Source organism: Zingiber officinale, unplaced genomic scaffold (assembly GCF_018446385.1).
Source record: "Zingiber officinale cultivar Zhangliang unplaced genomic scaffold, Zo_v1.1 ctg68, whole genome shotgun sequence".
Classification (NCBI taxonomy): Eukaryota; Viridiplantae; Streptophyta; class Magnoliopsida; order Zingiberales; family Zingiberaceae; genus Zingiber; species Zingiber officinale.
Window position 1 is genome coordinate 854,864 of NW_024589964.1, and position 12,637 is coordinate 867,500.

Consider the following 12,637-nt stretch of genomic DNA (forward strand, 5'->3'; position numbering starts at 1 on the left):
TTTGGTAAGGAAATTCAATCTCTCAATCGACAACCCTCAACTCAAATACTGAAATCCTCGAATACTCAAAGCGAACCCTTCACTTCATGGTATGCCATTTACTGGTGTACTGCACCCGACCCAACCGCACCTGATGCCATCAATCCTTGACATAAATCCTTTCATTCTAATTGAGCACGTACGGCTATAGGTTACTCAACGCAACCATCAATCCTTTCATTCTCTAATTGAGCACGTACGGCTAGGTTACTCAAGCCAAGCCATCAATCCTTGAATCCAAATGGGAACCATGAAGGGTAGACCTAATGCAGGAATCCTTGAATCCTGACTGATACAACTGCCAAGCTGCTTGGAACATATTTCTATACGATCTTTCTTGAAATTCAATTAGACTACTAAACCACAAGCACAACCAAGGACGGGTTTGAAGCTTAACTCTTGAGGTTACTGAACTCAAGAGGTTCTGAAATCTCTAAATCGACAAAGACTGATCAAAGCAATCGACAAACGAAATCGAATACTCAACTCAATTCAAGGGGCGAAGAGCTGAACGAAAGGGAAGGATATCCGAAAGGATAGGGCTCGAGCGAATATTATGCGAGAGGGTATCGACAGATAGAGCTCGACTGAAAGGAGAGGGGCGACTAAAAGAGTAGTTGAGCCAGCGACCGATAGGTCGATTGTAGACGTAAGGATAGAACTCGACTGATAAGGTAAGAGTAAATGGCCTAAAGCCATAAAATACTGCTGATGGTTTTTTGGGTGTTGCTTTGGGCGACAAAAGGAGAATATAGCCAGCGCAATACCATCATTACTTTTGGTCGATTGTAGACCCGGATATGCTCGACTGTAAAGGTAAGAGTAAATGGCCGTTGAGCCATTTACGACTGTTGCTGTGGGGCGAAGAGCTGAAAAAAGACGTTAGGGAAGGGTAAGATCAGTATACGTTTTGAATCCATGAACGCAAAAAAGACTGCTGATGTCAACTATACTGATGGGGGCGAAAAGAGCTCAAATTTAAATCAATCCCTTCCAATTAGGATTAGGAAAAGGAAAGCATTCAAGCGCTTATTAAAGAGGAAATGCCTCTCGTACGGGATCATTAAACTATATCTGCCTCAAGGTATAAGATTCTGTCTATTTTCTTTGTTGAAATCAACAGGAGGGAGATTGCTTTCAAGAAAGGGAGGGATCGACCGAGACGAGAATAGAATATAATCCGCGAGTGATAACGACGCGGAGAGGAAACTTCCCCTCGCAAGACTTGAATTTTCTTCATTCTAAGGGACGAAGGGATAGAAATAAAGGCCCGAGGCAACGACGGGTAGCGACGTCGACGTGGGATCGAGCGAATGCTAGATAGAGATCATTGTTAGAGAGAGAGGAAACTTCCCTTAAAAAAAAAGGGGAATTAGCAAGTTCTTTTCCCCACCTTGAGAAGATATTAATTATTCACTTTAGTTCGTTTTATTTAAAAATACTGAAATTGGTACGCGAAGAGGCTAATGAAGCACAATTGTTAGTGGAGTCTCTCATCAGTACGAGTGCTCCTTGGCCCCTGATTTCCATATAAAGAAAGGACACGACGAGGAACGAAAGTGTGAAGAGCGAATTCAAATGAATGAGCGAGAGTGACGAGTGAGTTAAGTATTAGTAGTAGACGTGAACCTACGAAAGGGTTTGCCAGAGAATTAGGAGTTCCTATCGTAATGCATGATTACTTAACTAGTAGGAAAGAGTCCACTCGTGCCCTAGCTCGTCTGAGAGCTAGATGAGCTTCATAAGTCTCCTCAGCTCCACTCAAATTAGCTTCAGCTATTGAAAGAGGAGGCGGATCAATGTCAGTACTTATTTCTGCTCCTAAAATGGTTCTTTTCTTATTATAACTTATAGCAAAAAGACCCATCAGAGCCACCGTTAACCATTGGTCCTTGTTAAGGTCTTTCCTACTTCTCACCTATATCTACAGCCGTGGCAATGGGGGTTGGTAATACGCCAATTTGCCCACTACAGATCTCTTTCTTTCACTTCTGATTCTGAATGGTCAGTACACTAGGATTATTTTGAATTTCTTCAACTCCTCATAGCTTTCGCGGTAGCTTCATCGATCTTACCTTACCCACCAAATAAAAGGCTTGCTCGGGAAGACTGTCTAATTCTCCGGAAAGGATCATCCCCCTAATTCTTTCTGCAAGACCAACATATTTGATTTTCCTGGTTAGGTTCCCCAGTAAACACTTCTGCCACGAAGAAGGGTTGTGATAAGAAACTTCTGCCACGAAGAAGGGTTGTGATAAGAAAGGCTCAAGCGTGCTCTGGCAAAGATCTCTTAAACGATCTTCTTCGGATAATTCGTCCAACCGCTATCGCTATCGCTATAGCTATAATTAGAATGTCCTGAAGTTCTTTTCCAACCGCTATAATGAAAATGTCCTTAAGTTCTTTGTCACGTTGTGAACTTCACTCTGATCGCAGTTTCGTAATAGAAATATTATAATATAAGAAAGCAATCCCTTGCCTCCTCTTCCTTACTACCAACGATTCGAGGTTCTAACATAGTTGACGTTGAATCGAAAGGTGCTGGATAAAGACCTTGGGCAGAAAACCCTCTTGATAGTACGGTAGTTGCATCTAAATGTTCAAATGTCGTGGTAGGAGCAGGGTCGGTCAAATCGTCCGCGGGTACATAAATACAAGGGCTTGTATCGAAGTTCTGGATCTGGTAGAAGTCATTCTTTCTTGCAAAGAACCCATTTCTGTACTAAGGGTAGGAACCCACTGCAGAAGGCATTCTCCCCAATAAGGCGGTCTGATCCCGCTTGGACGAAACGAGATTGTCGATGAATAGAAGTACGTTTTGCTCATTAACATCCCGGAAATATTCCGCCATGGTTAGTGCAGTCAAACCAACTCTCATACGAGCTCCCGGCGGTTCATTCATTTGACAAAAAACTAGATGCAAGATTTATTGAAGACTCCGGATTCTTTCGTAAAGATCATTTACTTCACGAGTACGTTCGCCTACTCCGCAAAAGAAAATACAGATACGCCTCCTAGAGCTTTGGCAATGTTGTTCATCAATTCCATGATGAGTACTGTTTTACCTACTCCCCCAAATAGTCCTCTTTTTCCTCCACGGCGATAAGGAGCTAAACACTACTTTCATTCCTCTTGAAAAGATTGTTTGTCTATAAAGGCTGGTGCGGGTCTATGAATAGGAGATGTTGTGCTAGTATATCCAATTATCAAGAGGCTCCCATTCGTCCGAGTCTTGCTCTGCCGACTGGAACGCGAGCTCCCATATCAATCACTTCCATTCCCCATCCCTTGCACTGCTCTCACTCTAATTTGTCCTAATATATGTTGTACTTCACAAGCACAAGTCACATTAATACCCATTTGCCTTCCTCTTTGTTCGGCGCCGTACTCTGAGGCCCTAGGTTGAGTGTGGAAAGCGCAGGAGGGTAGGATTGATTCTTCTTTCTATATATAAGAAGTTCAATATGTCGAAAATGTGCCAATGAGTTAGCACGAGTCCGTAGATTCAATCTATCATCAGTCTCCCTCCTTTCCTTTCAAAGCCTGACGAGCTCGGATCCGCGAATTCCCACTTCCTCCAAGGCCCGCCGAAAGAGAGAAGTTGAACAAGTGGCAAAGGAAAGACTGAAGACTAAGCCCGTCGTCAGACTCTGATTATCGAGCGAGGGGGACCGTCGCTCTTCCGTTCTCTTCTTGGCTTCTCCTCTTCTTCATTGAATTCGGTACATACTTCTGATTAGTATGAGTTGGTGCGGGCGAGAGGAAAGCGAAAGCGCGTGCGGTGGAGTGGTTCTTCCTCGACCAGCAGGAGAGGAAGGCCTCCCGAGTGCTTTGTGTCCGTTGCAGCGGCCCTCGCTCCGTACGAGTGCTTTGCCATTCTTCTCCGAACCTGACTCACCGACGGCTGCTCTATTTGAAGCCATGAATCTATGGTTCGGTAGTAGTTGCCATCTGCTCTTTTATTGAATGATGTACCAGATCGCACTACATCGCACAAGTCCAAGTAAGTACGAGCACTGAGTGCCGTGCTTTCACCCTCTATATAACCTTTTCTCGGAATAGCGGGCTGCTACTTACTCGTACGTTGCTAAGGAGCCGACTGAGTCAGCCAAATCCCTTCCTTGGCTCAAAGGTACGGTGGGGAAAGAAGAGGTACGATAGAACGTTAATTATAAGAAGCCCAGCCCTTCGGGGCGCAATGAATAGGGGGTTTCAGGCACTTTTCATAACCGACCCACAGGACAAAAGTCGCTCGACCCTTACGTGGGGAATGATTAGAAGTATACTATAGGCCTTGACTACATAATGCTAAGAAGGGGAACGACTATGAAAAGGATTGGGAGATTAGCTCCCGTACGTCCTTCTATTTAGAGTCTTGTTCGCGTATAAGGAAGGACAGAAAGAAGAGAGGGAAAGCGCTCATATGCGGTCGCTTCTTACGCTCTTTCTTCCGAAGCCCTTCGAGTTCTCATTCCATAGTCTTGGAATTCCGTATGGCATCGCTTGGCTGTCCCTGAGTTCCGGTAGTGGCGGCTAGCCCCGCACTCCACTCTCCTTATTGTTCTCAAGTATGAGTTCAATGGTTGCCTTCTCGTCTTCCCTTAATCCCAGCCCTCACTTTCACTGTCGGCCGCTTCTTCGACCTTTCTTTGATCCTCCGCTCTTCTTGGATGGTATGAGCTGCCGTCTTCAGAAAGGGACGAGAGAGAAGGAGTGCTCGACCGCTAGGTGCTCCATGGTCCCTGACAGAAAGCTTCCTTTATTAAACCATGAACGACTCTAGCTTATGAATAGCCCGTCTTCACTATCGCATTAGTCTATCCTACCGCCTCGGGTTCACCGGCCGGGCACACCTTTCCGGCTTCGCAAGAGATTCATTAAATAGCCGCCTCTTTCTCCATTCCCGACAGTCAAAGCAGAGAATGTGCGATAGAGGGGTTGCTTTGATAGTTTAATCTCTTCATATAGCTATACCTTATTGCACCAGAAGTGAAAAAGAGAGGATTTGAGTGAGAACTCAAAGGAAGCGGGACTCTTCAATAATCGCTTGAATATGCCGGGAAGAGAAAGGAGGTCTTTGCAGCTGGCTTCGCATATTGTAGTCGTAGTCTGAGCTCACAGCAGCGTACGGTTCGCGTTCGGCACTAAACTAATTGATATAAGACGAGGAAGGGGACCCCCACTAGTCCTAGCCCCGAACCAGAGCAGCAGCCGGCCTTGCGTCTGCCAGTCCCTTCCTATTGCTGCAGTAGTTCTCCATCGGTTCTTTGAGTGAATTAACTGAGTGATAGGCGCAATCAAGGCAATTGAAGATGGACTCTTATCGACCCTCCATTGGTGATCGGGAGTGTGGTTCGAACTCGACCCTCAGTTGCGGATCGGGATCGAGGTGATCGGGTGTCTGACGCATATGGCATCGGGATCGACCGGGTCTCTCGCACTACATGAGGACTTCCTCCCTTTACCCAGGGTTCTCGATACGTACGTGAGGAAAGGTTTCCCATTAGGGGTTGTTTGCGAGGTCGAGCTAGAAACCCGAATGTGCCGTTCATCAATCTTCGGACAGGTCTCACTGATCGCCCTATTCCCTAGCTATTCAAGCCAGCCTATGTACAGGGCTTAGGCCTTCTTGAATCGGGAAGTGTAGCCCAATCAGGCGGTTCCACCAGAGGAGGGGCTCGCGCTATTGCGTAATCTGTAGGTTGATGTTTACATGCTCGACTATCAGATCAGGAGTTTACTCAGCTATATGTAGCACGTAGCGTTAGTTAGCTAAAGGAAAGGGCACGTGTAGAGCAGAGCTTGCCTAGCTAGCGACCGACGTAGCTTTATGTCAACGAGTGTGCAGTGGAGGCCGATATCAGATGTGGAGTTGTCGTTCGTGCGCCAGCCCCTGGTTCTATCAGACTCTTTCATCCCTGGAAGAATGAGTGGAGTGCAGATCATGATCAATTGCCCAGGGCGATCGATATAGCGCCCATAGCCTTCCTCGTAGCGCCAGCCAGAATTACATGGAACTCAATAACGGGGCTGAGCTGAGCTATTGAGTGAGTACCCCTGAAATCAATCTCGAGTTCCGAACAACAAAAAGCATATCGCTTCGGGTGGCAGGCAGGGCAGAAAGTAGTCTATAGGCGAGCACTCACAAAGACGTCTATCTAGTGAGGGCACTCATTGCGTAGTCTGTTGTTGGTTCCTAGTGGTTCGAAGTAGCTAGCTAGCCGTCTTTTTTGAGATTGAGGGATTCCCCGTAGAGCTATAATAAGCCCTTTCTGCCTATGCTACCTTAACGCCTTATTAACTTCTCGGTTAACGAGAACTTGTCCATTTGGTTGAAACTCACAGTCTGAAGCTGGGCTAGGTCTTTCTTTTCATTGCTCGTTCTGCGGTTATCAGTAACGTTGCCAGCCTATAGAATAGGTAGCTCTTTCGTCTTGCATAAATGAGGTTGCAAGCTATCCAATCTCAAACAAATTCTATTTCAATATAAATTGAGTATATTCGCGTGGCCACTCTTTTCCTGCGAGTCTCAGTTCCCTTACAGCACGTGGGATATATTCAGTTCCAAGCCTGTAAGAATAGAATCCTGTTCCAGGCCATCCAATTGCATAAGCCCTTACCAGCCATCTAGTTGGATAAAAAAGGTAAGCCTCTATAAGGGGAAAGCGAGTTTGAGAGGCGTGAGCTGCGACTAAGCTTAATCCAATCTTTCTTAATTGTACGCTTGAAGGCCCATCCTCTACGGCAGGGTACAGAGACGAGGTACGAGCGACAGCGACGTCCACCTCTTTTTTACATAAGGAAATGCACGTTGACCCCGTCTCAGTGGGAAGCCATTTGAAGAAGGCCCCCTTTGATTATGTAAGTTGGGCTTGAGGAATTCCGATTTCACATGAAAAAGGTGTCGAAGGACAAAAAGAAGAAGCATCGAATGCCCTCTTTTCAGGGGTTGTGAGATAAAAGGAAGCAAGAGCAGTTGCAATAGGAGAAGGAAAGTAGGTGCGTTAAGGGAAGCCCCTTTCTTAAGGGCGAGTGAATGAGAGCGATTTCATCTTTTTCCTCTACTATGACTATGAGACTGAGTCTAACCGCTTTCCCGGATCAAGGAATTTGCTTTTCCGAATCACAGATTTCTTCTTTGCTTGAGGGAACCCCTGTTTAAGGGGCTACGTCCGAGGAAAGAGGATTTCTTGCAACAGACTCGGGAGCAGCTTAGGACTCGGATCAAACTCCTTGAAGAAAACTGAAGGTGCGAATGAGAATGACGCGCCGGCTGCTGCTTTAGGAGCATATGCCAATTTCTCTTTTCATTCCCTTGATGCCCGGTCCCTTTCTGTTCCCGGTCTGGTTGTTCCCTTCTGTGCTCGGCTCTTTCCCTTGCCCGATCCCTTGTCCGGAAGCCCTTTCTGTAGCTCCACCCTAGGTGCACCCCGACCGGATGGGAGGCATTTTTAATGTGGTGTGTCTCCCTCTCCCTTACTTTAAAGCGAGCTATTACATACCCTCTGTACGATTGGCAAAGTGTTCAGTCGGGACTCTCCGGAATTTCTTCCGCGTACACCTCAAATTCGAATCTCACTTCAAAGACTCTCCCTTGAAATAAAGGGTACCAGCAACTGAACTTATAGGGAATATATAGAAAGTACCTCACTGTGATTCTTATTAAGAGAAGCTACTTAGAAGCGGAAGAGTTGAGGAAGGATTGCCTACTACTGAACTATTGAAGCTACTTAAGCTACGGGAACATACCAGAAGGCCTATCTTAATCTCCACTCAAACAGCAGCTACAGACGACTCCTCGGACCGCTTAGGTTAGCTCAAATCCCTCCGGTCGGGGTGCCGTACTATAATGAGTTTGAAGTGCCCTGTCAGCGGTTCGGTTGATCGGTTCGGTTGTGAGGAGAAGCCCTTTGACTTTGAGTGCCCGGTCTCTTTCAGTTCCCGGTTCGGTTCAGTGCCCGGCTCGGAAGCGCCTTCTCGGTTGTCCGGTCGCTTTCCTTGTCAGCGGTTCGGTTCCTCGGTTGCCCTTCGGTCCCTCCTATCCCTATTGGTGAGTTGACCAGAAAAATCACATTAGAGAGATTCAGGCAGAGAGCTCACGCTAACATTCGCATAGGGAACATCTTATACTATCAAACCTGCGGGAAAAGTTGACCCGGGCACCATATACACAATTAATGACGTACGAGTCCTCCGCTGCTGTTGTTGTCCTTGAATGGGAGTTGCTTTTCTCCTTCCGTAGCAGCCTCTTCTCTTTCCAGTTAGTCTTATGCATATGTTGGAATTAGAATGTCAGTAGCTCTAGCTTAAGCTTAAATCACTTGAACCCCTTTCCCAACCCTTCTTGTCTTTAATCTGAATGGTCTTTCACCTAGACCCGTCTAACTCACGTCGCTAGCTTCCCGGGAACAGAAGAGTCGTGAATGGCGACATTCACTCTACCCCATCTTCCCGAAACCGAAATCTTATTAGTTATTTAGTTATTAGTTTAGTTCGCTGTCTTCCCTCCGCGTCGCGTTCCTTAAGAAAGAGAGGCGTAGCACGTTCATTCCTGAAGTTCATTATTAATTAAAATATAAGTTATAAAATATAAGTTATAAGTTCGTTCATTCCTGAAGTTAATTATAAGTTGCACTCAAGCTCTTTGTGAGCAAGAGTCCCGACCGAGTAAGTTGGTTCCACTCCTTTCATTCCCATAGCTGCTTTTTGAGCCTATTCCTTATCAGTCATACCCTATGCTTGCTTTTAGAGTGGAATCCGGTGCCGTTCGCTCCGCTCCAATTCAAATATCGGATGCCCGGCTCGTACGGGATTTCTTATTTCTTTATCTGGCTCAATACGGGATTTCTTTATATTTTCTTTATATAAAGAAGTGGGTTCCCAGTAGAGGACAGGAGAGGCTCCGCACCTCGCACCTTAAGAAAGAAAGGATCCCCAGACCGGAAGTAATAGGTTAGAGAGAATGCGACGGGCGAGTGAGAAAGTATTCGACGAACGAGTTCTAATGCTAATGTACGAGTTCATTCCAAGAGAAAGAATGAATGGTTAGAGTGAATGCAAAGAGAGTTGAGTTCGCCGGACGGCACCGGATTCTCGATCTTAATCTTAGGTTAGGGGAAAAGAGGGAAAGGCGCCATTCGGAAGGCTACCCGCTTTCACTTTCAAATAAGATGAGTCCCTAACCCGAACGAGATAAGAATAATGTACGAGTTCATGACTACACTACGTCTAACTCACTCGTTCGTCGCTTTGCAGCAAGAGGTCGTTTGCAGCAAGGAAGTTCCGCAAGCTGTGCTCCCTGATACTGTATTTGAAGCAGTTGTCCGAATTCCTTATGATAAGCAACTGAAACAAGTTCTTGCTAATGGTAAAAAGGGGGGAAAAAATATAAGGTTATGAGCCCGAAGGAAGAGTTAATTCTTTGAATGAAACCACGTCGCTATCGCTGCAAGAGTAGTTCATGGATGGCCCTCTACCGTCCCTCTTACTAATTTATATAGGATAGGGTGGTAGCAGCTTTCTATAGTATATAGTCCAAAAGGAGAACAAGTACTTCCGGTCGAGCTCCAAAGAAAGAAGGTGCGAAGCCGTAACTCGGACCTCCCCTTTAAGAGTCGGAGACTCAAACTCTTTAGCGGCGGGTGAGCTACAGGAAGATTTGATCCTCGTACGCTGGTCGAGCCTATCACGTCTTCAAAAATGAGTCCCAAACGCGTACTCCTAGTAATAGGTAGAGTTCGTCCCTGTCTTTTCTTTTCCTTTCATTATACGGTTATACGGAGAGAAAGAAAAGGTCCGAGTTAAACGACGAACAAGTGGAGACCCAAAGGGGAGATAGTAGAAGTCAGATGGGGAAAGGGGAGGAGCGAGTGAGTTAGACGCGGCTCACTGCTGCGTACGAGGAACGAGAGGAAAAGAGATTCTGTAGTTGACGTCTCGACCGGAAAGAAGAGAAAGGAAGACTTAACTTATAAAAGTACAGCTGAGTGGACGTCTCGACCGGAAAGAATACAATACAAATCTCATATATCAAGTCAAGTAAATACAAATCTCATATAGTTCTAGTAAGTAGGTGCCCTTATTAATGAGTTCATGGTTCATTCCTATAAGTACTAAACCTAAGGAGTGGAAAGAATTCATGTTAACTATCAGACTCGACGTCGCCCCGGGCATCCAGTTCTGTCCCGTACGACTCTTAATCACCCTCCACTCTTTGCTTGAGGAAGTCCATTCCGGCTCTTTGGTGTAATATGTTCCGGTTGCTCTAGTCTTTCCCTCCCGGAAGCTATTGGCACAATGCGTAGAAGAGACTCAATAGTTAATGATGCGCTAAAGAAGCACAAGGGAAGGAAGACAGTCTTTCGAAGAAGATGGCTCTCAAGTAAGGTACGAGCAAAGCGACGAACGAGTGATAATGGTTTCATGGCCCAAACCAAAGCCATTCACGACTGTTGCCGGGGCGACGTGGGAAAGCTTCCGATCTATGAGTTCTCCTTTCGTCTTAAAGCCGCTCGAGAAAGCGGGATGCTCGCCTCTAGTAAAGCTGCGAAGACTGGAAGACATAAGCCTCTCAATAGATAGCACTAGCTAATAGATAGCACTAGCTATTCATCCAAATCCTGGCATCTCCACGTCGTTTCACTCGTTGCTCTCGCTTCCTTTCGAGAAAAGATGTTCTGACTTGTTGAGGCGGAGAAAGAATCCCTTATTCCCTTATATTATAAATGGATCCCATAACAGATTCTTTTTCATTCTGGATAACAACATCTGCTGCTGATTTCAATAGCCAAGTCAAGCTTTCTATGGGAAGAACGAGAGTCAGGGACTACCTTAAGCCATACTCCTACAAAACCTAAACCACAAAGAGCGGCAGCGGAGTAAGCTCCCTTCACCTATCACGAGAGCGGAGTAAGCTCCCTTCACCTATCACTAGAGTTTGACAGTCTTCATTCGTCTCTGATGTGACAGACCCCGATTTTCCACCACTCCGTGCCGTGGGCTCCCATGGGGTTGTCATCTTCCTTTCATCTAGCTAGGGCGCTAAGCTAAGGTAGTTCATTCGGGTAGTGGTAACCACGAAAAGGAGCTCAAGAACGTGTGAGAGAGTCTTTTCAATAGCTGCATCTTGCTAACAGCAAAAAAGCTAAGTCTGAACTAGTCGTCTGCTACTTCCACTACAGGAAAAAGAAAGAAAGGGAAACTCGCAGCAGCCCTTGCCCTGTAGACGAAAGGGAAACTCGCAGCAGCCCTTGCCCTGTAGACTGAGTTCATGGTCTCTCGTTCGGGACTCATTCTAAGAGTTCGGGACCCGTTCTATTTTCATGTGTGAAGCATCAAGTATCTGCTTTTCTTTTATCAGATATTTTACCACGTCGCCCCTACGTCCCTCTCGCATTCGCTCGAGCACTCTTTTTCGTCCCTCAGCTAGGTCGATGTCGCTTGTCCCGCAAGGTCTCTCTGTGGCTTGGTTACCCTCCCTGGGGGATGATCCGCAATAACAATTTAGGACATCTAGACTGACATAGCCCTATGCCTCAGGACCTTTCTCTTTGTGTCCGAGCCCTAGCTATCTATTTGAGTTTTGGGGACATTATATGTTTATTGTGTTATAGTTCTGTCCCTCAGAACGCATGTTTCAGTTTTGGGCGCAGCAATAATTGGGAAGCGGATTCAATCGTTGCCTTCTTGTGTTAGTGCACGAAGACCAGTGCGAGCTTTTGTCACTAGTTTGATCTCTTAGGAATGAGGACGCTGGTCCAGAGGATGCATTGTTCCCGTTTGCCCGACGCACTACAGCGATTTTCTTCTTCGGGCACTTTTAAGTGCCGGGGCATCTTCATCTTGTCCTGGCGTATGTGTCCCTAGTGAGTACTTGTTCGCATGAGTTTGTACTGTTACTGAACGCTCCTAAGAGCGTTTTATTGCGATTGATCATCATCGCACTCTTAGAAGTCCATAAGTTATGCACCATAGTGGCCTAATTAGTTGATTAGTGTTGTTGGTGTCGTTTCAGGCACCATACATCTCTAGGAATCTTCGAGATGTACTTAGTGTGGTTCGTGTTTTCCCCGGAGTGCCAGCTTTGGATTTCTCTTTTGTTGTCCTACCAAAAGTACCAAAGAATTGATTAGGGTCTTTAACTTAAAAAAGTGAGACCTTCGCTTCCGCGTAAACTTGATCCCCACCTGCCATCGAGGCAAATATATATATATATATCCGGTGCATAATGTCTCTCTTTTTTCTAGCGAGCGTATATCCTGCTTGGGTTTCCCCGTGGAACCCGCATCTGAGAAACAAAGAGCGTGCTAGAACTTTTGGTTGAGCGTTATATCAGCACCTTGGCAAGGTAAGGATTAACCGTTTAACAGTACTCGCCCTAGACGTCACCATGGGTACCTTGGTTAAGAACAAGGCCAGATCGTGACCCGCCTGCTGGGATATACCCGCAAATAGCTCCCGGGATCTGCTAAAAAGATAGTGGTTATCTTCGCTGCAGTCAAAGTGTTGTAACACCCCTTTTTCGGTCACACAAGCGGTAGGTTTTTTGCGAAAAGAAAACTTAGCGCTAAGTACACTCATGTGTTGTCCATGGTCATGT

At 46.0% G+C, this 12,637-nt stretch overlaps 1 long non-coding RNA gene and 1 pseudogene across 1 annotated transcript in view; one reads left to right on the top strand and one right to left on the bottom strand.

Moving 5' to 3' along the window:
• Window positions 1-562: 562 nt before the first annotated feature.
• LOC122037606 overlaps window positions 563-12,637 on the top strand; it is a 55,849-nt gene continuing 43,774 nt past the window's right edge. Inside the window, exon 1 of the long non-coding RNA XR_006127679.1 lies at window positions 563-820. This is a non-coding gene — a long non-coding RNA (uncharacterized LOC122037606). The remainder of the gene's footprint in view (window positions 821-12,637) is intronic.
• LOC122037604 lies at window positions 2,285-3,717 on the bottom strand (annotated as a pseudogene).